This window comes from Pinus tabuliformis, chromosome 5_1 (assembly GCF_031772625.1).
Source record: "Pinus tabuliformis cultivar Carrire ecotype Pingquan chromosome 5_1, CPIR1, whole genome shotgun sequence".
In the NCBI taxonomy this organism is placed as follows: Eukaryota; Viridiplantae; Streptophyta; class Pinopsida; order Pinales; family Pinaceae; genus Pinus; species Pinus tabuliformis.
Window position 1 is genome coordinate 525,884,805 of NC_142305.1, and position 24,290 is coordinate 525,909,094.

Genomic DNA, 24,290 nt, shown 5'->3' on the forward strand with positions numbered 1-24,290 from the left:
GCAGGTTGCAGGTGTTCTATGAAGGAGAGGAGGTCTCTCAACTCAAAGTCAAGGATCCTTATCATGCTGCCAGGAGACCTCACCAGCACCTCCTCCAAGAATACTCATCCTCTCCAAGGTATGGGCACGATTTCATCACAGCTTAAGTCTTCTACAGGAAGATGCAGACTTTCTACAGGAAGGTGCAGACTTTCTACAGGAAGTTCTGTATTTCTACAGGAAACTTCCTGTAGAAGTTCGGGACGGCCCAGAATTCATTATATGAGGAGATCTAACGACCAAGGTTTGGTTTGGACGCATGCAAGCTACTATTTTCACCCTTACACACTGCTGTCACCTCCTTCTACCACCTCTGTCGACATGCAATGAAGGTACCTGCACAATCAAGGCAGATCATTGAGATTCAAGAGAAAGCAATTTTTTGTTAATGAAAAAACGCTAAGATGCCGTGCCATACCCATCCCAGCTATCTAAGAGCCCTGTGAGCATGATCGTGGGGCCACCGTCTTCACCGTGCAGCATGCACCCGAGGAGGAAAAACTGCTACAGGACATCCTGCAGGAGTCCTGTAGCAGTTAAGCCAACTAGAGTGCACACCATTCCACCGCCTGCAACATGCAAGGATCACGTGGGCGCATGCAGTCGAAGCATCAAATTCATCGTCAGCAGCCTGTAAAGAGGAACCTCCGAACCTGTGCAATCACGCAACATCTAACAAATCGACTCATCGTCGTCCAAAAGCCTGAAGAATCGTGTCGCGGCCGCACAGGTAAGTGCCTCGCCCTTCCTTCCGTCGAATTGCATGAATTTTACTTTGAAATGTTTGCGAAGTGTGAAGTGAATGGGTTGAGCGGTCGTATGGCCATTCGAATGGCCACGTCGACCAGTCAGTGGTCTAGTCGGATGTTTAAATGGTGGTCGTGGCAAAAAGGAACAGGCAGTGCACACGTGAGAGCCATCCAGTCGGGAAAAACGAGTTTTAACAGAAGTGACGGCGGCGGATCTGCGGGGAATGATGTGGCAGTAAGGGAACTCGCAGACGAATGATGGAGTGACGTCGTCCAACGGTCCGGCAGGGACAGCTCACCCCCGCGCCACGGATTCCGCCGAATTCAAATCTAATCGGCTAGATTACCACCCCACGCATTTATCATTCACCGTTTGAAAGTCGAGTGATCATCCGGATCCCTCTGCAGCTCGACACTCCAAGTCTTTGGCCGTTCGAACACCTGTTAAGCAGCACAGAGAGCGCAGACCCACTGCAGTATCCTCCGGAATTCGCGCGCTGCTTCTACAGGAAAGCTGTTTCTACAGGAAATTGGGTTCCTCACGTCAAAAGGTGGCAGATTAAAAAGGTAAGCCTGAACCTTCCATGCAATTGGTTTCGAGGGTGGCAAAGTCGACGTTCTACAGTCTGGTCGTGAAAAAATTGCAAGTATTGTCTGCTGTTGCATGAATTGTCGTCCTACAGGATGTGAGTTATAGTTAAGCCGTGTTAAGGTCGTCGGGAGATAAGTTTTGTGAATTGTATGCGTGGCAGAGGCGTAATTCTACGCTCTGTCCCAGTTAGCCAATTTTCTTCCGCACCCGCCACCTCCAGTTAATGTCGCAGGTTTTTCACCATGCCGGGTGGGTTCATCAGAAGGGAACCAACCGACTCCACAAAGCTAAGGGAAAATCCTGAGGTGGTGGAGCTGTTCACGCAAGCACAATGGATGTCATTCTGCGATAAATTGCAGGGCTATGACGACGAGGTGGCAGAGGAGTTTTTGCAAGCTCTGAGGCCGAAATCCAAAACATTGGCCACCGTCAACTTCAGGGGTTTGAGTCTCAGACTCACCCCACAATTTATCAGCCGAGTTACTGAGCTCCCAATGGGATTACCATGGGATAAAGAAGAAAGAAAATTGGGCCAACAAGCTAAGAAAGAGTTCTTTCCACTAGAGGAGGAATTCTCAGAAGATAAAAATGGGGTTCGTAGAACCAGCTTACTGCCACTGTGGAGTGAAGTTAGCCTGCAGATTATGAAGTACATCACCTGCGAAGGTCGGTTTAGCATTGTATATGGGTACCATTTTCGGTTACTCACGGAATTAAGGCATCAGATGGACCTACCTGTAGAAAACAAACTCAGTCTACCCTACTTTCTACTACAGTCTCTGATTGAGTGTGCCACCAAGTTGAAAGAAGGCACACCAGACCAGGTATCCCACCATGGACTCATCAAACTCCTCGTGGAGGATGCGCTCCACACATACAAGGTTCCTCTCTCATGGGAAGCCTTCAGAAATTTGACCAAGGATGGTGATATAAAGATGCTGACCGAAGAGCTCGGTTCATCTAGCAGTGAGGAGAAGGAGTCTGTGCCCGCAGGGAAGAAAGACAAAGGCCAGAAGACCACGACCACGGAGCAGAAGAAAGAGCAAAAGAGGAAACAAGAGAAAAAGGGTGCCAAAGAGAAGGATGACACACCCATGTTGACAGCCAGAGAGAGAAGATTGCAAAGCAGAGTGGACAAGGCTGAGAAGGTCCACATCAGCAAAAGTGCCTCGACAGCAGCCGCAACCAAGTCAAAAAGTAAAACTCATGCAGCAAAACAAACCAAAGCGGTGACACCTGTTTCTACAGGAAAACCGAAACCGGCTTCTACAGGAAGCCCGAAATCAACTGAAAAAGGGTCTTCTACAGGAAGCCCGAAAGCAACTGAAAAAGGGTCTTCTACAGGAAGCCCTGAGAAAAGAAAACCCAAGGAGAAGAAAGCTGACATTCTTGCAAGGGAGGCAGCAGCTGTGCTGGCCACCCTCAGTACACCTCCTAAGCCAAAGGAGAAGAGAAAGAGGGAGACCCCTCTATATTTTAAAGCTAGAAGAAGTGTGAGAATAAAGACGGGCAAGCCACAGCCTCTGTCCAGCAGCCCAATCATTATCGAAGATGCCCCTACTTCGCCCAAGGAGAGGTCCCCCTCGAAGATATCAGTCACCTATGAGAGGGGGAGCCCTAAGAAAACTACCTGGAAGGATAGGTTGGACCAATTGGCCTCGAAAGCCCGGCTACAGGATGCTGAAGATGCTCTACAGGAAACCTTAGCCCGGCTTAAGGAAACAGGGAGAATGGAAGGGGAAGCACCCTCATCACCACCGAGGGAGGGCGAAGTAGAGCCACCACAAGAAGTGGAGAAAGAGCATATACCAGAGCCCAGCCCTCAGCCAAGTCTGAGTTCATATTACAACTTTTTAGAGGCTGGCAAAATTATACCTCAGAAATTTACTGTGCCACTGTTTTTTGCATTGGAGGAAGAAAGAGTCCGTACACACACGTGGATGAAAATAGCCAAGTCAAAGGGTGTGGCGGACATAGGTCCCTTGCAGGAGCAGCTCAAGGAGGCCAGAAGTGAATTGTCCATGGCTAAACACGTGGAAAATTGCCAACGAGTGTTCCTACAGGAAGAAAACCAAAAGCTGAGATTGCAGCTACAGGAGCTGAGGACAGGGACAGCTACATCCTCCAAGGACACCACAGCAGAACAGCAAGGCAAAAAGGAACTGAACACCGGTCTTGGAGAGCCAACCACACATCTACAGGAAGCAGAGCAGCAAGCACAAATTGAGGTGCAAGCTCTCAGACAACAGCTGCAGCAGAAAGAGGCACAATTGGCCTGCATGGCCAGTTGGGCCATGGATGCTATCCAATGCAGACAGCCAGCCAAATCCTATGGCCTGTACTTGAAAGACCAATGGCTGCAATTTCAAATCAATACCTTGGCGCAAAGAGGTATCTCTCAGCTCCAAGACCCGCAGCAATTCACTGAAGTATGCAGCACCAGCTCATCAGAGGATAAGGCCAAATTAGCGGAGTTCTACCTCCATAATTTGGCCCTGCCTAATGTAGTTTCATGGGATCCCAATACGGCCTTGGGAGATATGCAATTAATGGCATTTGCCTCATGGCTGAACCATGAGGACAAAAGAGCAGCAGAAGCCAAAGCGGTCATGAACCGAGAGCTGAATGAGCCATTGCTCATCAGACCAGAACCAGGGGATCCAGTTGCACTAATCTCGGCACACCAACATTTGTCCACTGACCCTCAAGCTTCATTGAGATATATGGATCAACAGGCCCAAGCCATAGCTCATTTTGAGGACATGGAGAGACTGTTAGGAGACAACGTTGTCAAAGCATGCACCCGCAGATGGAATACAATGGCCCACAGTCTGAAAATCCGAGAGTATCATACCCCAACTCGGATGAGGGAAGCTCTGGTACGGGTGGCCCTCTATAAGAAATCCATGCAAAACCTCCAGGCCAGCTGGATTGGCCTTAAGCTAAGCCCACCACTGCTGCTAGGATTGATGGAAGGCAACACAAAGAAAGATGATAATGAACAGTGGGAAGAGGTGAACAGAAGGGCTGGGTTCCATATCAGCAAGGAGGACACTACTACAGAGGCTTGGGATGTAAGGGTGGCAGTAAAGGCAATGAAGGATGAAGAGCTAGACTAGTTGCTCAAGGATGAGCAAATATTTTAGCTAGGGGGTGATGATGAGCCCCAAATTTGGTAACATTTTGGGCTCATTTGGCCTACTTACCCTTGCTCAACCCTTCATTTTTTATCACTTATGCATCATTTCTTAGTATATTCATGTTATTTGTAGGAAAGAGGGCAGTCACTATTCCTAGGTGGCTAATACATGTTTATTTCAGGTTTTTTGACATTAAATGGAGCAAAACCACGCAGATGGAGGCAAGGAGACAGCCAAGGTGGCATTGCGGTTTTGTAGGAAGGTTGTCCACAGCCTTGAATGACCTTCCTCGTGATCTCCACCCCAACTCCGAGCTCCAACAGCTATCAACACCGAGCTAGAAGGCAGCCAACGGATTTTAAAGGAACAACAGTTTACTTTTAGTTGGACAGCCAAGCCCCACTAATTTAGGAGGCCAGCTTGGCCCTCATAATGTATAAATATTGAGGCTGTAGCCTTCGATGGAAGCTTTTGAAACTTTGTTATTTATCCTAGACTACGAGCTGATAGCTCTGTTTTTGCTTTTTGTAAGCCATTTTTGGCATGTTATCAGACTTTTGACTATTATCTCTTAATGAATAAGCAGACAGATTTGAGGCAGCTCTGAGTTCTTAAAGGAGCTTAAGCTCTCAGGGTTGGGCCCAACCTGAGAGCCTAAGGCTTCCTTCGTTGTATTGTTACTTGTCTTTCCTTTCAGCATTTCATTTCTTTGCCTTTACATGCACTTGGAAAACACAGTTTGCTGATTCGAATTTCTTGATGTGATTAAGTAGGTTAGTTTTATGGATAAAGTGCTTTCAGTAGTTTAGATTAGAGTAGGAGGATTAGAATTCATCAGAGTTCCAAGAAAAGGTTGATTGTACACTCACTTCCACCTCTGTTTAGAGATTGGGAGTGTAGACCGCGCCAACCACCAAAAAAACGCAGTTTCACATGTTCATGCAAGCTTTAATGTAACATTTCCGTTTGTAGAAGTATCCATGCATTTATATCTTGAGCAATAACTCTTTGTTTCAGCACCATGCACGATTTCTCTTTAAACTACATTGTTGTTCTTTGGTTTCTAATAAAACAGTTAGAGTAGGTTGATGACATTTCGGTTTTGTGCAAGATACGGGTGATTTGTTTCATTTACACTGCGCAGCACCACTCTATCATTCCCTTATCTTTCTGAGCCGTGCCTAAGCCAGCTACTTACCTCCCAGTCAGATCATTTGCCTCCCAACTCTTCTATCATCCACGTTGTTTTATCTTTTCGGCCTTCCATTGCCTCTAACCTCCTCTAGATCAACCAGCTTTACACACTCCCTCTCCATCTCACCTCTCTGTCCATAAGCCATCACAAGCTCCCCTCCTACCTCTATATCCACCCATACAGCTCATTCACCCATCCATCACCCAAAAATCCTATTGCAGAACATCCTGTAGAAATTAGCAGACTTCCTGTAGAAATCCTGAACTTCCTGTAGAATCCCCTGCAGACATCCTGTAGAAGCTTGCAAACACGGTTGCCAGGCATCTGAACTTTGTGAACTCCTGTGGAATGATGTGAGGGATCCCTTAGACCATCTCAGAGTCCTCCTGACCTTTTCCAAGCCTTCCTCCCCTTGATCTACCCCTGCACAGTCAAGACCCAGTAAGAAGCACAGTCATAATAACTCCAACAACTTGAGCAAAAATACAAAAACATGTTCTCTTCAGATGAAAGTAGTTTAGACACATGCATCTCATCCCAGTAGAAGTAATGACATCACTTTTAGAAGTTGCATTCCCACCATTGCATCCTAAGGATTAAGCTGGTAGAATTAGGGTTTACTAGGGTTTCCATGTTTTGTTGGTTTTTCAGTTCATTCTTGCAAAGTAGGTTAATTTCCTTTGAGATAGCTTTCGTTCATCACTTAAAAAGCTTCTTCTGAGAACATATAGAAGTTGGCTTGAGCCCTAGCGGACTTGTGCCAGCTGACCAAGTGACAGCTGCGACAAGAGCTAGTACTTGTGCATACAGCACCGTCGCTTCCAAGTTTGTACGAACTACCGGGTTGATAAAATTAGAGAAGGAAGCTCCAGGAGTTGTAGCATTATTGTTACAATACTGGAGCCCACCATCTTTTTGGCGTCGTTGCCGGGGAAGCGTCAGAGTATTAGTAATTGTTGCTTTTCTTCTATTTTCCCACTCTCGCCTTCTGCCAAGTAGTTTATTTCATTTCCATTCTGCAAAAGTAGCATAGACATTTCCTGCTTTCATAGATTAACATTTCAATTCCGCAATTTCAATTTTGCAAGCATAGATTAGCCTTTCAATTCTGCAAGCATAGACTAGCTTTAAAGCGTGATACAAATAAGATCAATCCAACTAGGTATACATGACTAGACAACAAGCATGGATTTCAAAACCACCAACCATCAACCAAATGGAAATATCACCCTTCTTCAATTTACAAATGCTCTTAATACTTATTAAAAAATCCTTGGAAACTAATATCGTTTTTTTAACATTTTAATGATAAAATACTTCCTTTTAAATACAAAGTATTTCCTTAACTCTAACAAGTTTTTTGGGAAGTTGACTAGACAATGATGTAAAAGGATGAATTGTTGAGCAGTTATGAAAACTTATACATTGGCGGGAAGCCAAAAACATAGCGGAGAACGTTGCCTCGCTTTACAAACTGGTCGTCATGACACTCAACCAGCATGGAATTATGACCGTGCCCGCCTCTGTTTAGATCTGCTTGATCAACTTAGATTCCTGACATGACAACATTATTCTACACTGCATGCAGATCCTTGGTCAAAAAATTGCATGCACCTCTGAGCTAAAAAGTGACCACCGGGTCATCGAAGGTAACTGGAGGGGATTTCCATGATATGACTAGAGGCAGCCGATAATATCCAACGTGATGTTGATTAGGAGATCTTCATCATAGTCGGTTCAGAGAATGATGTGAAATGGAACAGACCCAAGCTGAGATTTTTTAATCAATTTGAATAGAGATTAAAAACTAAGCAATACAGCGTAAAACACCTGTTGCTTGTTAACCTCCGCAACGATGTGAAACGTTTGGACTAGCTAGCGATTACGGGGAGTGGAAAGAGTGAAAAGATTAATGGCACCTAAGATGAAAAGCCATGGCATGATTGGATCCATCCTCCTTTAGATTTGCAACAAATCCATCATTTTCCATGATAGATTGTGAAAGAGTATTAAAGCAGTGGATCACATGAATGAAAGAAGCATGAACAAAATAGCATAGTTACCAAATTCGAATTTGATTCGATAGGGAAAAAAATTTAATGTGTAAAACTCAATATGATAATTCTAGAGTATACATCTTATAAAGGGTAATATGTTGTTATTTTTTCCCTAAAAAAAAACACGACAAAAAAAAACGAATTTATTTTGGAGAACAAAAGATACCATGTTTACTTATTTCCCATATTAATTTTTAGTGTGGATTTAAAATATCCAGAAATAAATAAATGAGATAAAACACATCAAATTTATTAATATTAAAAATTAAAAAATATATAAATAAAATCTAATAATATGAATAATAAAATTCCAAAATTTAAAACTAAAATGTAAAATAAAAAATGAAATATTATATATTAAAAATAAGTTTAAATGATCCTCAAGTACCAATAAATTTACATTTCAATCACTCTTCTATTAAAATCTAAATTTATTTAATAATTAGTATGTAAATTAATTTTTAGAGTAGATAAGAAAAATAACTTTTTAATTAAATCTTAGATAAACTTTCATGATTTTGTAATGAAAGGTCATTCTTGATTTTCATGAAATCTAAAATTTAAATTTATAGATTATAATTTTCATGAAATCTAAAATTTAAATTTATAGATTATAATTTTCATAAAATCTAGATTTTTAATTTATAAACAATATAATGTATTAACATTATCAATGGATTAATGTTATATCATTTTATCAATGAATTAATGTTATATTATTTTATGTTTATATTTTATATATTTATTAATGCTTTTGAATGAAATAATAAAAATTATGCAACACAAAAATGGAATTTGACCTTAATTGCAAAACCTTATGGATTTGGAGTCAAATAAAGATATGGTTAATATGGTGTTAAACAACCCATATCAACTACATTACGTGAAGTTCACTGTACACCATACACACCTTTATGAGCATATCCATAGTTTGTGACTTGGCATTTCTCGTTTACACCTTAGCGTAATGGATCAGCCTAATGGCCTTGTACCTCTTAGCATAATAAGGCAGTCGCTACGCATCGAGCCATTTTGGTGTAATAATGCTATAAACAAATAAATGCATGCTTTCGAGCCATTTTAGCGCAGCGCACATTGGGGACGGAGGCAGTTTTCAAATTTGAACACATCACAACTTTTTCTAAACTTTTTCGAAGTGTAAACGAAATTTTTTAGTCAAAACAAATTTAAATTTTGATTTTTACAGGGTTTTTAAAAATTTAAATAATATTATAAAATGTCTTATGAAAAGTAGGAAATTTCAAATAATTCAGTAATTTCACTGATGTAACACTCTAAATTCTACGAGAGGTTCTGACAACACTTAAGAAAGTGCAATGGGATGTAATGGAGATTATTCATCCATTCCCAAGCCATCAATCATAATGGCAATATTAATAGAGTTAGCAATCATGATATGAGATTTAATAGAGTTAGCAATCAAGATATGAGGTTTATGTTCGCATTCGTTGATAAGAGAGGTTTCTTTTTTGCATTCATTGATAACAAAGGAGAAGTAGCTATGTATTGGCATGCCTTAACAAGGCATATTTTGAAGGTATCAGAGATTTAGAAGAAACAAATGACAAAAGACAGAATTAACAATGACTGAGTTGGATTATTTTGAGCCTGTGAATCTTTCCTGCATTGTTTTAATTTTCATTTCCCTCACCTTTCATTCAGCTCATTAATTTAGGTGGAACCAATTAAAATTAGTATGTATGGAATGGTTGATTGATCTTTATATAGTCATGTGTAGACTTTGGATTTTTTTTATATTGTCTATCTTGTCATCAATGAAGATTTTTTGGACTAAGTCTTTGAGCAAAGTCAACACCTTTTTTCCCTTATGAAATTGCTGCGCAATTTCCTCTGCTTGTAATTTCATCTTGCTCTGCTTAACTCTGAAAAATCCATCTTGCTCTGCTTAAATCTGAAAAATCAATCCATTGAAGTATTTCACTTCATATTTTTTCATATATTCGTTTTTTTAGGGGATTGGAAGGGGAGTTATGAAGCTTCTGAAGCGTCGATAAAGGCAAACGATTTCACGGTCCCAATCAATGGCCTTCAACAGGTATGCAGTTCAGCATTTGAAACGATATTTTTCATACTTGTCCAACGCTTAAAAATAGATTAAAGTGAAAGTATTGACATTTTTACATCATAACCACATACTACATTTTCTACTGTGGTATCTCCATTTTCCTTCCTTAATTTGTAAAATTTTATTCTTTCTTGTCAACCTACCATTAACACATTGTTCAATTATGAGATTACCCCATTAGATGGCGATGACTACGCTTACTATTCACAAACCTTTTTTTTTCATCTTGTAAATAACTACTACCATTTACTACATCTTCGAGGATGCCAAATATATTTGAGTAATGATCATCCTATCGCTATGAAAACATCTTCCATCCTACCTTTATGAAGACATATTCATGAAATTACTTTGATGTTCCACATAGATATCTTGACATAGTATAATAAGGCCTATAGGATTCCTTACATTTTCCATGAAAACATCATTATTTTTAAACTCTAATGTTCGGCATGGAAATCTTGAGATAGCATAATAGGGTTCTTTCTTTAGGGTTTCTTTTTAGCAAACATTGGACAGAGTAATCTCTTCATTAATTTGAATTCTTATTTTATAGTAATAAATGAATATATTCTCATTTTATAGTAATAAATGAATAAATTTTCATTTTATAGTAATAAATGAAATAAATTAGTTAAGAATTTTATCATGTTTAAAAATAGATTGAAGTGATAATATTGACATTTTTACATCATAACCACATTTTCTGTTGTATCTTCATTTTCTTTCCTAATTTGCAAAATTTTCTTTCTTTCTTGTCAACCAACCATTCAGACAAGATTGTTCAATTTTGACAACCATTTAGACAAAATTGTTCAATTATGAAATTACCCCATTAAATAATGGTAACTAACGTTTTTTATATTCTTATAAATAACCACTACCATCTCTTTTCTACTTGTAAATGATTCCGTGACTCACAACCAAACACATTGCTGCTATTTGAACTTACTATAATCAAGCTACGCATCTGGCATAATTAATGCAATAAATAAATAAATGCATGCTTTCTAGCCATTTTATCGCAGAGCAGATGGGAAGCGGGGACGACTTGCGTTTTACGACATAGAGAACCTGAAAAAATTGCAGTGGGGACGACTTGCGCTTCACCACATAGACATCATAAAATAATGGGTTATTAATCAGTTGACTATTAATAATATAATCTGCATACGTATAGGGCGGGGCTGCTACTGATGTCTGAACGTTCCTCGCAACTTCGCAGGGCTATTAAACAATCATTTGGGCCTCTGCATAAAATTGTATTTCGTCTTATATAACAAATAAATGGTGGATCCTCTCTGTATCAAGTCTCTTTTATGTTAAAAAATATTATATATTTGTATATGAAAAGCGACATCTGAACCTTATTATTTTCTCTGCATAATTTTTAAAGAGGGAAGTTGCCATGGTCTTATCAACATCATATCAATAAGTATGGTGGCAACCGGCATGACTTTTTGATAGGGTTAGCTTAATCATGAATTTTGTTTCTAGTACGGTGCTTATGCTGCGAAACAGCCGGTTTGCATGGAATATTCACACCTTCCTCTCTTTAAAGATAATGGAGCATTGACTTGGTGTCACTGGTTCATTCATGGAATATTTGCATAAGGGGGATTTTCCATTTACCATATGCAAGTTGGAAGAGGGTGGGAAGGTAATGTAGGGTAATTATAAATGAAAGTATTATTAAATATATAATTTTTATTTTTAAAAATACAATTATGTGGATAGCTATGTTTATTATGGAATAGAGTTTTTATACTTTTAGTTTATTATGAATTTAAATTAGGAGTTTTGCATTTCATAATAGATTTTCTAAAATTTTTAAATAAGTTTCACCATAATAAATACCATGGGTTATGCAATATTATGGGTTTGTAAATCACTATCGTAAACTCATCAAATTACTAACTCATATTTATATATAATTATTATTTTTTATTTTTTATTTTTAATTTTAATGTTGAGTGAGTCAACATAACATTATATCACATAATGTCTTATATAAAGTTTTACAACATCACATCTCTCTAGGAAATTATCAATAATTATTAAGTGGTAAGGATTTAACTTCCATATAAAGTATTCTAGAATATTCTTGATAATATAAAAAATCAAATATTGAGATTTATTTCTAAAGTATTTATGTTTTTTTTGTCATTTTAATTAAATTCATTAATTTAAAAAATTGTCATATGAACCAGTGTCATATGAAATCAATTATGATGTTTTTGGCATGTCGTATTCATGATGAATTCTCGTAACAAAGTGAGGATGAATCTCCATGGATAAGAATCGTGTTGCATGTTTTATTTAAATTAATATATGTTTAACTTATATACACCCTTCAAATTTTGACCTTTATTCAAACTTTGGAGTCTCTCTTTAACCATGTGAAGTGTTGTTTCTAGTAATAAAAGGCATTCCATACTTGTTTTCCAAGTTTCTAAGTCCCTTTGGGAAGAAATTCCAAGTGTCATCTTTTGGTAAGCGAAATGTCGCACTTTGGGAAATGGAGTTATAACACATCCTTAAGAGACAACTTTGGTGTTTTATGTCATATTAATGGGTCATATCTGTCATGAAGATATGCATTAGGTTCTTTCCCAATTTATTGTGTCATTTCTTGTTGCAATTGAAACTAGTGTCGCATGGTGTATCTTAAGTGTCGCACTTGGAGGCAAGTGTCGTTTTGTTGTCATTTCAATGGATGTATGTTGATTTTGGGTGTCAAGTGTTTCACTGTCATGTGGCTAATCGTTTATCAGTGTGTGATCATGACCAAGTAACGTTGCATGTTTTCGTTGATCCGATACTTAGTCAATTCCTGAAGTGTTTTTGTCTTCACAACTTGCCCAACCAACCACCAATCATCTTGCCTCCTAGAACTGCACATTGCATTGTCTTGGGTAACATCCAACCACCCTTGCCTCCTAGAATTGCGCATTACGCAGTCACCGCCTCTAATGATTATGCATTGTGCAATCCTAGTGCTCAGATCCCACACTTAGTTAATTCCTAAAGTGTTTATGTCTTCGCAACTTGTTTGAATAACTACCCATTATCTTGCCTCCCTAAATTGGGCACTGTGTAGTCTTAGGCCTCATTCAGCCACCCTTTCCTCCTAGAAATACACAATCACTGCCTCTAGAGAATGTGTTATCACTCCTCCAGATCTCCAAGGCTGAAGAAGAGTCCAGCTGAGGTAACCACAGACCAATCTTTTATCTTAGTAGCTAGCCCTACCAAGCCAGAGAGGGCTCTCTCCAAAGGATCACAACCAGGAGGGCTGGATATTTTAGGGTTTTAGGCTAGATGTAAAGTGCAGAGGGTTTTTTGATTTGATTTTGGTTGGATAGTCAAAAGGATGAGTGAATTAGGTCAGAGAATGAACTAGGTCAGGGCAAAGTGAATCTGAATTGCAGACATTTGATGGGGCAAGGTAGGCAAGGTACTTTAAACTCAGTAGTATAGTGATGAGATGGTTTAGACTAGTGAGATGCTAAAAAGAGCATGAGGGTCATGAATTATTTTTAAACTAAAGGAATGAAACAATCTATGATGATTTCCCCAAAACAGAGCATATAAAGATGAATTCTGCTTATCACACCTTGAAAATAAACATATCATAGAGTGAAATGGATCATGAGAGGTACAAAACATTCATACATATGAAACAGAAGAAGAAACAAGATCAAATTACCATGCCATAGGAATCCCACCAAAATAGCTGCAACTTCATCCAATATATTCCATGCCAAAGTCTGAAAGCTATTACAACATCCAAGAGAGTCCAACCTGTAAAATGACTAAGAAAATACATAATATAGGCCTCAAACCAACTCATCCTAGCTTCAGGGTTCGAATCCATGAGAGGAGGAGCAGTTGCAAGAAAGGCTAAACTAATAGCTAGAGTGTAGGGTGGTCAAAGTGACTCATCCCTAACTTAAGCAAATTGATTCATTACATGCCATGTAGGCCATTTAATGTTGGAAATAATACTGAGAGGGGGGGTGAATCAGTATTATCAGATTAATAAAACCTTTTCAATTTCCTACTCAGAAACATATACGCGACTTCTGTTAAGTGAACCAGCGTGTACACGCGACTGTGTCTAAAGCAACTAGCGTATATGCAGATATCTTATGATTCAGTTAATCTTATCTTCAGTAAATGCATCAGAACATTATTAAGCAATTTAGCAGTAAACAGGTGCAGTATAACAGAACAGAATCATCACACAAGAGCCACACACATGAACACCATGATATAAGGTGGAAACCCAATGTGGGTGAAAACCACCTGCTGCAATTCGTCTCTTTCTTTCTTTAATGAGAAACTTCTTTTTACAATATACTGGTGCAGTCCTTTACCAGTATGCAGGCTACAACCTGCAGAGGGCTACAACCCTCTCTCTCGTTTTCCAACTACTTTTGGAAGGGAGCTACAACCCCCTCAGCTCTTGTACTAGCTGATCCATTTACTAGTACGTAGGTGCTGTCCCTACAACCTTCAGGGACCACGTTTCATCAATTTTCAGACTGGATCCAAGAGTATAAAGCAAACATTACCGCAATACAATCATCAACTATACTTGCATCATAATTCATTAAACAACCCAATACCGAATCACTGAAACCCTGTCATCAAGAACACAGAACCCAAACCAGAATCTAGAACTCTGCAACAACCACCAGAATCAGCAACAACCTGAAATATCGACCCTTATCATGCATACGCTACTTCACTGTACCAAAACCGCGTGTATACGCGCTTTCTCCAAAGGCAACCCGCGTGCAGATCTAGAAATGATTACTTCTGCCTTTGCTGTCAGATCCGACCCTTACCAAGCGTCCCGAACAGATAACCAACAATACCAGATCCTCTCACTGCGTCAGCCACACACAATCCATGCTCCTTTGCCTAGTGATCTTCTCCTTATATAGCTTTAGGCCTTGTTCAATACCAAGAGCCAAAACCATAGAAACACAATACCATCAACTTCAATACTAGGGATCGACACGCCCGTCGAGACACAATGGTCCGAAACCATAGGCACAACTTCCAAGGACTAACCGCCATGAACCAAAGGTACGTTTCCACATACACGCGCTTTTGCTGAAGCCAACCTGCGTGTACACGCTGATTCTCCTTGCTGAACCTGCGTATATCTCTTTCTTGTCCTGCTGTACTGAGATCTGTCTTCTAGTTAAGTGGTCATCACCTGTACCAGTCTCTGAGCACCTGTACCAACCTTCTGAGTGAGTTGCCATCAAGGACAACACTTGAATCATAATGCCAACAATCTCCCCCTTTGGACTTGATGGCAACCACCACACCAAGTCACTCTCCCCCTTTGACATCAAGGGCAAAGGGTGGACCAAGATATTCTCTTCCTTGGTATACCTTCTGCTGACCATACTGCTGTCCATACTCCCCCTGAGTACATGCTGAAATCTCCAAATGTGCTCCCCCTTTGTGTATGCCAAAGTGTACCAATCTATCCATCCTGCTCTTGCTGAATTGTGCTGTTCATGCTCCCCTTGACTGTAGGCAAGATCTGTAAAAGATGTTCTACAAGAAGAACAAAGACTTATACATCATAGAAGACCTTCCTATCACCAAAAGACTCAACATACATTCATCACCCAACCTAGTGGGGATATCCCAATATTGACTCATTCACCTAACCATGTGAAGATACATGATAATACATGAACATTTCATCATTCATCCCAGGCATAGTGGGGAAACCAACATAGGCCGTTACATGACCTTGACATCATAAAAGAGATACATGACATAGTGATGAAATATCTAGACCAAGACTTATGAAAGCCACCAACAGCATCATGATCTGTACCATCAGCCTGCAATACCATTCCTAAACAGTAAGATGTATCATTTAGCTTCATAGACTTTATCAACACCTTCTAACCATAATGCCAACAATGCATTATTCGAAGAATATTCTCCCCCTGAGTGTAAGCCAACCATGTCTGAACCATTTCCTGAGTCTGTTCTGCTCCCCCTGAGCCTGAGCCAACCATGACTGAACCTGGGTCTGTTCTGCTGCCCTTTCTTTATATACGCGACTTTGCAGCCTGTAACTCGCGTATATACGCGACTTGTCTTCAGTCTATCAGCGTATGCAGGATGGAATACTGAATTTCATCACTTTCAGATTCCCCTGTGTCTGTTATGTCAGCTGTCTGAGTTATCCCACACCTTTCTGTCTCTGTCTTCTTCAATTCCTGCAACTGTGATGATGTATGGTCCCCTTGTCTTGAATTTTGAAATCTGCTTCTGCATTCCTTTGCTTTATGCCCATAGTTGTTGCATGTATAGCACCTTATATTTTTCATGTTCCTTCTATCACAATCAAATGCTTTGTGTCCATATGCATTACAGGCAAAGCAATACCCTCTGAAATACCTGGGATGAGATGATCTTTCTTGAACCATTCTACTTCTGCATCTGGCTGCAACATGTCCAAGATTATGACATACATAACATTCAACTTTATTCAGCGGAGGAAATAATCGTCTATCACGTTCATAGTTAGGAGTAAAGGATCTTCCTTGAGGAATTTCTTTTCTTGGTTGTTCCTTGAGCATTTCAGATTTCTCATTAGAGTTTCTTGTCTCACCTTGTAAACTAGATTCACCTTCAACATATTCATGAAAACCAAGACCAGTCTTGATAGCAGGAGATCTTTGACTATTAAGAATATCATCCAAGACTTTAGAACTATCTTGAAATCGTAAAAGCTTATCCTTTTCTTCTAGTTTACCTTTCAAGATATTTACCTCAACTTGATGTTGTTCTTCCTTTTTCAGATACTGCTTCCTTAGGTCTTCTTCAACTTTTCTCCCTTCTTCTACTTGTCGCTTTAGTTTGATCACTTCATGTTCTTGATCTTCAAGATCTTCTTTTAGAGAGAGGATCTTTGATTCAAGTCTCTGAATAGTTGAGCTCTGATCTTTTGCTATATCCTGCAATTTCTCCCTTACCCTGGTTTCTGTTTCCAATAGTTCTTTTAATTTGGCAGCTTCTTCAGTTTCTACATTCTTCTCTTCATGTGCCATGAGACTTTTAATATCCTCGCTATCATTGGATGAAGCATTCTTCTTCTTGTGCGCCATGAGACTTCTAATATCTTCACTATCATTAAATGAACTTTTAATATGGGAATAATAGCTTCTACCATCTTCTTCATATATCCTTCCTTTGTTATGAGGACATCTAGCAGCATAGTGACCAACTCTTCCACATAGAAAACATTTGAAAGGCAACTTATCTTTGAACCGTCCAGTTCCCCGTTCAAGATTCTTGACAAAATTTACCTCATCTTCTTCCTCTGACACTTCGAATGCGGCCTCTGGTGGTACCTCTAGTCGCATTTCAAAAGCAGTTAGGATCCCGTGAAGCTGTGACATGGTAAGTTTTCGCACATTCTCCTTTTCTTCTACGGCAGATACTTTAGAATCAAATTTAGTAGACAGAGATCTCAAAACCTTTTGAACTAAGACAACTTCCTCAAATTCTTCACCCAGATCCCTCATACAATTCACAATCTCATCCATACGCAGGAAATAATTAGCTACGCTTTCATTACTTCGCATCTTAAGAGTTTCATACCGGATTCTGAGAGTTTGAAGCTTCGCTATTTTTACCAGATCATCTCCTTCGTAGCTTGTAACGATTTTGTCCCATATTTCCTTAGCTGATTTGAGATGCATGATCTTCATAAATTCTGATTGAGTCAAAGTACCCAATAGGACATTAACTACTTTGGCATTGAGCTCATATTGCTTTTTCTCTGCTGGATCTGTAGGAGTTGCTGATGGGAATTTGTATCCTCCTTCTATGAGTCCCCAAACTTCTGCTCCAAGAGACTGTAAATATGCAGTGGTTCTTATCTTCCAGTGAGTAAAATTGTTCCCGTCAAAGACTGGTGGCCTGATGTGTGCCTCTCTTTCTGGATTAGCCATTTTGATGGATCTTTTCCTTCAAGCGATCAAGCTTCCTCTGAAGGACCTGGCTCTGATACCAATTGTTGGAAATAATACTGAGAGGGGGGGTGAATCAGTATTATCAGATTAATAAAACCTTTTCAATTTCCTACTCAGAAACATATACGCGACTTCTGTTAAGTGAACCAGCGTGTACATGCGACTGTGTCTAAAGCAACTAGCGTATATGCAGATATCTTATGATTCAGTTAATCTTATCTTCAGTAAATGCATCAGAACATTATTAAGCAATTTAGCAGTAAACAGGTGCAGTATAACAGAACAGAATCATCACACAAGAGCCACACACATGAACACCATGATATAAGGTGGAAACCCAATGTGGGTGAAAACCACCTGCTGCAATTCGTCTCTTTCTTTCTTTAATGAGAAACTTCTTTTTACAATATACTGGTGCAGTCCTTTACCAGTATGCAGGCTACAACCTGCAGAGGGCTACAACCCTCTCTCTCGTTTTCCAACTACTTTTGGAAGGGAGCTACAACCCCCTCAGCTCTTGTACTAGCTGATCCATTTACTAGTACGTAGGTGCTGTCCCTACAACCTTCAGGGACCACGTTTCATCAATTTTCAGACTGGATCCAAGAGTATAAAGCAAACATTACCGCAATACAATCATCAACTATACTTGCATCATAATTCATTAAACAACCCAATACCGAATCACTGAAACCCTGTCATCAAGAACACAGAACCCAAACCAGAATCTAGAACTCTGCAACAACCACCAGAATCAGCAACAACCTGAAATATCGACCCTTATCATGCATACGCTACTTCACTGTACCAAAACCGCGTGTATACGCGCTTTCTCCAAAGGCAACCCGCGTGCAGATCTAGAAATGATTACTTCTGCCTTTGCTGTCAGATCCGACCCTTACCAAGCGTCCCGAACAGATAACCAACAATACCAGATCCTCTCACTGCGTCAGCCACACACAATCCATGCTCCTTTGCCTAGTGATCTTCTCCTTATATAGCTTTAGGCCTTGTTCAATACCAAGAGCCAAAACCATAGAAACACAATACCATCAACTTCAATACTAGGGATCGACACGCCCGTCGAGACACAATGGTCCGAAACCATAGGCACAACTTCCAAGGACTAACCGCCATGAACCAAAGGTACGTTTCCACATACACGCGCTTTTGCTGAAGCCAACCTGCGTGTACACGCTGATTCTCCTTGCTGAACCTGCGTATATCTCTTTCTTGTCCTGCTGTACTGAGATCTGTCTTCTAGTTAAGTTGTCATCACCTGTACCAGTCTCTGAGCACCTGTACCAACCTTCTGAGTGAGTTGCCATCAAGGACAACACTTGAATCATAATGCCAACATTTAACTAATGTATTTACCCTAGATAACAGTAAAAAACATAATAATTACATCATTCTTATCATTTACATAAGTAAAACATCAATTTCCCATAGGTGAAAGTCAATTTGGAGAGAAACAGTGAAAATTGGAGAAGACTGTCAAATGCACCCTCCAACTTCAGAGCTGCTTTTGGGTACCTTCCTGGTGTCCAAATTTGCTCCAAGATAGCTCGTTAGAAATCCCTTCAAGTCTAATTTCTAGATATGCCTTCAGTTTTCAATTTGGAGGTCATTTGCCTTGTCAAAATTCCAATCTCCAAAGATTGGTAAACGCACAGTGCCCAAGCCAAAAAAGAGGCAGAAAGGTGGTTTTTTTTAATGGTTTTTTACCCTTTTCGCTGACCATTTTTCCTCCAAATGCTTAGAAAATGCACAGGGTGCATGTCATTGTCACTCTGAATCCAAAAATGTTAGCCTTTTGTCCATCATATGCCTAAAAAAAGACCACAGCACCTAGGGTGTTGTGCGTTTGATAGTTTGACTGTGTTGAAAATGTTTTAAAAAACACAGTAAATCAAAACTAGAAAAATTTGGTAAAAAAATGTCATAATTGGTGGGCTAATGGCTGATCATATGTTTGAGGCATGGAGTGATGCCTCGGCAAGGATATCTAGCCTTATTTTCTCCTCTTGCTTGGTCAAGTCTTCAATTTTTGCATGAGCTCTTTTGAGTTTTTCCCTGGTTAAAGCATGTCAGAGTGATGGGAGATGCCATGAGTTCTGTGGTATTGGTTGCCTCATGTCTAATGATTCTTCCTCCTCTCTTAGATGCCCTCCTCTCCTGTCTTTCTTCCTCACTATGAATTTTGTTCTCTTCTTCTGCCATGAGTTATTGGAGTCAAAACCTAGGGAAATGATGAAATGGATTGTAGGTGTTGGGAGTATGGAAGGATGTGAGGAAATTGAGGAGATGGGAATGGGGAGGTGACAGGGGTAGTTATGAAATGTTGGAATGGTAGTGGGGTGTTAGGAAATGAGTTTTGGGAGTGGAATTAGGTTACTAGGGTTTTAAACTTAGTATGACTCCAAAACAAATGAAACACCACAAAAATCAATTGTGAATGAGGAACAACGTAATCTAGACCTACTTGCTTGTTGGAGCACCTTGGTGGCAAATTTTACTATTTGGAGCAATCTAGGGTGCTTTGGGCAACTTCCGGTTGTTCTTGGGAAAAGGCGCAACACAACTGTCAAACGCACTCTCCACTTACAGGCGTACATTGCCCTTAGAAAATACACTAGTTTTCTTAGCAAACGCGCAACACTAGTTCTGAACGTGCCCTCCAATTTCTAAACGCGCCCTCTACTTTCAAAATGCGCCCAAATCCCCTGTTTTGCCCAATTTTACCTAAGATTCGAAACTTCACTTTTGTTGAGGGGACTTTGGGAGTGTAGGAGTGCAAATGAATGTTACATATGATGTATTTGAGGGATTTTATACTTGAAATAGTTTTGATTTATGATTTGCAAACCCTTTTTTTAATGCTTCATGTCACTTTTCAAACTTTCACACTAATGCTCTTTGACTTTCTGACCTTTTTTCCTTTGACAAGTGGGTGATGCTTTGGTAATCTTCATTTTGACCTTTGTTTGGATGCAATTGGCAATGGAATTGAGTAGACAGCTAAAATGGTGACTTATTACATATAATAGGCATAAAATTACATAAATGAAATAAAAATTATTACATATGTTTTGAAGTAAAAATTTACAAATTGGAATAAATTCCTTCCTTGAAATCAAATTTGGGACTTCAGTACCAATGGTTACATGCTTGTAAACCCCTAGAAAACTGAAAAAGGGATATTATTTTCTTCACTCTCATACTTTGCTGACATTATGCAATGAGATGTTGATTTATTGGACCTTGGGAAAATAAAACCTAGGTGACCTAATGGAACCTTGAAAAACCCTAAAAGACCTATTGAGAACTTGAGGACTGAATTTCAAGATGACATGACTGATGTGATGGCATGATGTCATTAACTTTATGGACAATGGATACTCAGCAAGGTTGAAATGAGCCAGCAAGGGGTAAATTTCTTAAAGGAGGAAAGGAAACCCTAATTCAACCTTCAGTGACCAAATTTTTGCATGACGACCTAGTGGAATGACAAAAATTTCAGAATGGGACCCTAATATGATATGAAAAGAGGATTTTTGATCACTGATGGCAGTATGCAAATATTGACACTAACAGACTGTACATTACGCAATCCTAGTGCTCAGTCTCTACCTCTTACACTTGAAAATTGTGCAACCCTTGTCCCAATTAGTCTTCCATTGTGCATTGTGTAATTTCAGTCAACAGTCAGGCTTATCTCAGTCCTTGACTTGTGCAACTGCGTAATCACCTTGCTCAATCTACCCAGAATTGTGCATTGTGCAATCACAGTGAGAAAGTTTTCCTCACTGCATCACTAAATCCCTTAACTGTGCAGTCATTCCTTCTAGTCCCTCAGCCACTGCGCATTATGAAGTTGCAATAACTAGACCCTCATCACTACGTCCTTGTTGAAAAATGCAACAAGAAAATCTCAATTTGACTTTGCCTTGGTCAAACTAGAGATAATTTGATTTTTCACATCATCAGAAATATTGGAGGTAGTTAAAAGAGGTGACATGGCTCTTGTCACTCAGTTAACTTAGTTAATTCGAGTTGGAGGGCTTGTGTTCAGTTAAGCATGAATGATTGCTAATTTGTAGCAATATAATTCAGTTATATTAAGTTGTGTTCAGTTAAACTAGTTCTAACTATTGGAGGAACAAGTGGAAGGTGAGTTGTGTAGTGTGACTTCAGTCTAACTTAGTGATCATCCAATTAACTAATCAATTAGCCAAAAATAGTTAATGCATGCAAAGAATTCGAGTTACCCAGTTGAGGTGGAGATTCCAAGACAATGTAACAACAATTGTAGACTATTTCGGAGTGTACAAGTGTTGCATGCAACCTGATGATCAACCTGAGGAATTATGCAATCCATTTTGGAGAAATTCCTAATTAATAGTGTTAATTTTTGCAAATGTGGTAAAATTCCACCTTGGACAGCTCAAATGACCAAAATAATGATTGCATTAGATTCCTCTTTTTGATAGGACCAAAATTGACCTAAATATCATCCAATTTTCTTAAGTGGACGTTGAGTTATGAATTATTTTATCCACACATGTATTATGGAATGGGTCAGCCCTAACCACATGACTAACTACTTGGGTTAGTCTTAACCCAAATCGACCCCTCAGGAAATCCTATAAATAGAAGAGACCTCAAGATCATTTGGACACATCTTCTCTTCTCTTTTTTCTTGGTTCGTACAGGTTCGACAGAAGGAGTTCGCTCAAGGGTTCAAAATCATAGGCAAAAGGTTCGCTCTGGGTTAGGGTCTTCTGGATCTTGGTCATTGGGATAGAACAGGGCATTCTGGTCCCTGGTCATTGGCACATAAGCCTATGAGAGCGAATAAAGACCCTTGGATGATGGCACAGAAGCTTATGGGAGCGACTTTGGGTTCAAAGGTAGATCAGAAGGTTTCGGTCCTCGGTCGCTCACACTAGGTAGCCCTGGGAGCGACCCTATCATCTTGGTCACTCGCGCAACTCAACAAGGGTGCAACTTTTATTTGTCGGTTGCTCGTACATCTCGGCTAGGGAGTGACTTCGGGTCTTTATAGTTCAGTGCCAGAGTCGTACGAATAGAGACCTTCTAGAAGCAATTCTACAGTCACAGTCGCTTGCCAACTGTATACGTGAGAGTGACCCAGAAGTTTCAGTTGCTCACAAACAGTGTTGATGAAGGTGACCTAGTTTAGATCTAGGGTTTTGACATCTTGGCATCATCTGGCTTCAATGATCAGGGAGATCTGGGGTTTCTCTCTGCTGTTATACATATATGTAGATCTGTAGATCTGATTTGTTAGCTTCTGCTGCAAACATATGTATTGGGCTCATTGACAGTAACATTAGTGTTCAGCAGTATTTAGCACTGCGACAACAATATACAATAGTTGAAATTAGTTTGTGACAACACTTACAACCATCAGTATGAGGATTCTGATTCCTAACATGATTAGATATGTTTCATAGATATCATTATTGTTTTGTTGCATAGATAAAGTTATGGATCATCCTACTCTCTTTTTTTAATCATTTGATGATGGTCTAAGAAGAAGAAGATTTGCAAGGGTTTTCCTCATAGTGGGTTTTTCCATGTTCATGGACCAATCCTAGTGTCTATATATGTCTGCATTCTTTCTTCTATTGTTCCTTTTATGTTCCACTGCATTGATGATGATGGTGATGTTGTTTCTTTCTATGTAATTGCATATGTTGATGTATAATGGTGTAGACCTGAATAATGTAATGATGATATGGGGTGAACTTAATGTATTAACGATGAAATGCAACTATCATAGCAAAGACCAATGTCGCGTTAAGAAAAATTAACATGGAATCATAGGTAGGTTGAAGAAAAGCCATGGATATCGCCCCAATGATGATACCATTGATGGAAGCAAGAAGATAATGGTGAATACCTAAAAGAATTTGAGGGTTTGAAGAAATCCCTAGGCATATTGATGATTAGGGTTTAAAGAAATCCCTAGGCATGTTGATGATTAGGGTTTAATGGATTAGAAGCAAGAAGATGACGGTGGAGACCTAAAATAATTTTAGGGTTTGAAGAAAGCTCTAGGTATCTTGATGATTAGGGTTTGATGGATTATATGAGGTTAGGGTTGGAGAGAAAACCCTGGTTTATAGCAAAGTCTTGAGATTTGATGTACGAAACTCTAGCATGATCTATGTGAATATGCTCAAGCACTTGTGGGAGATTTGATGAAGTTCTAGATGGGATAATCCTTAGCAGATCTGGCTGGATACTTGAAGGCAACATTGGTATATGGACCATGGACATTGATGGCACTTGAAGATTGGTTCAAGAGGGATAGGATCACCTCTCATTGAAGATAAGTACTTCTTGACTTATGATGCTTCT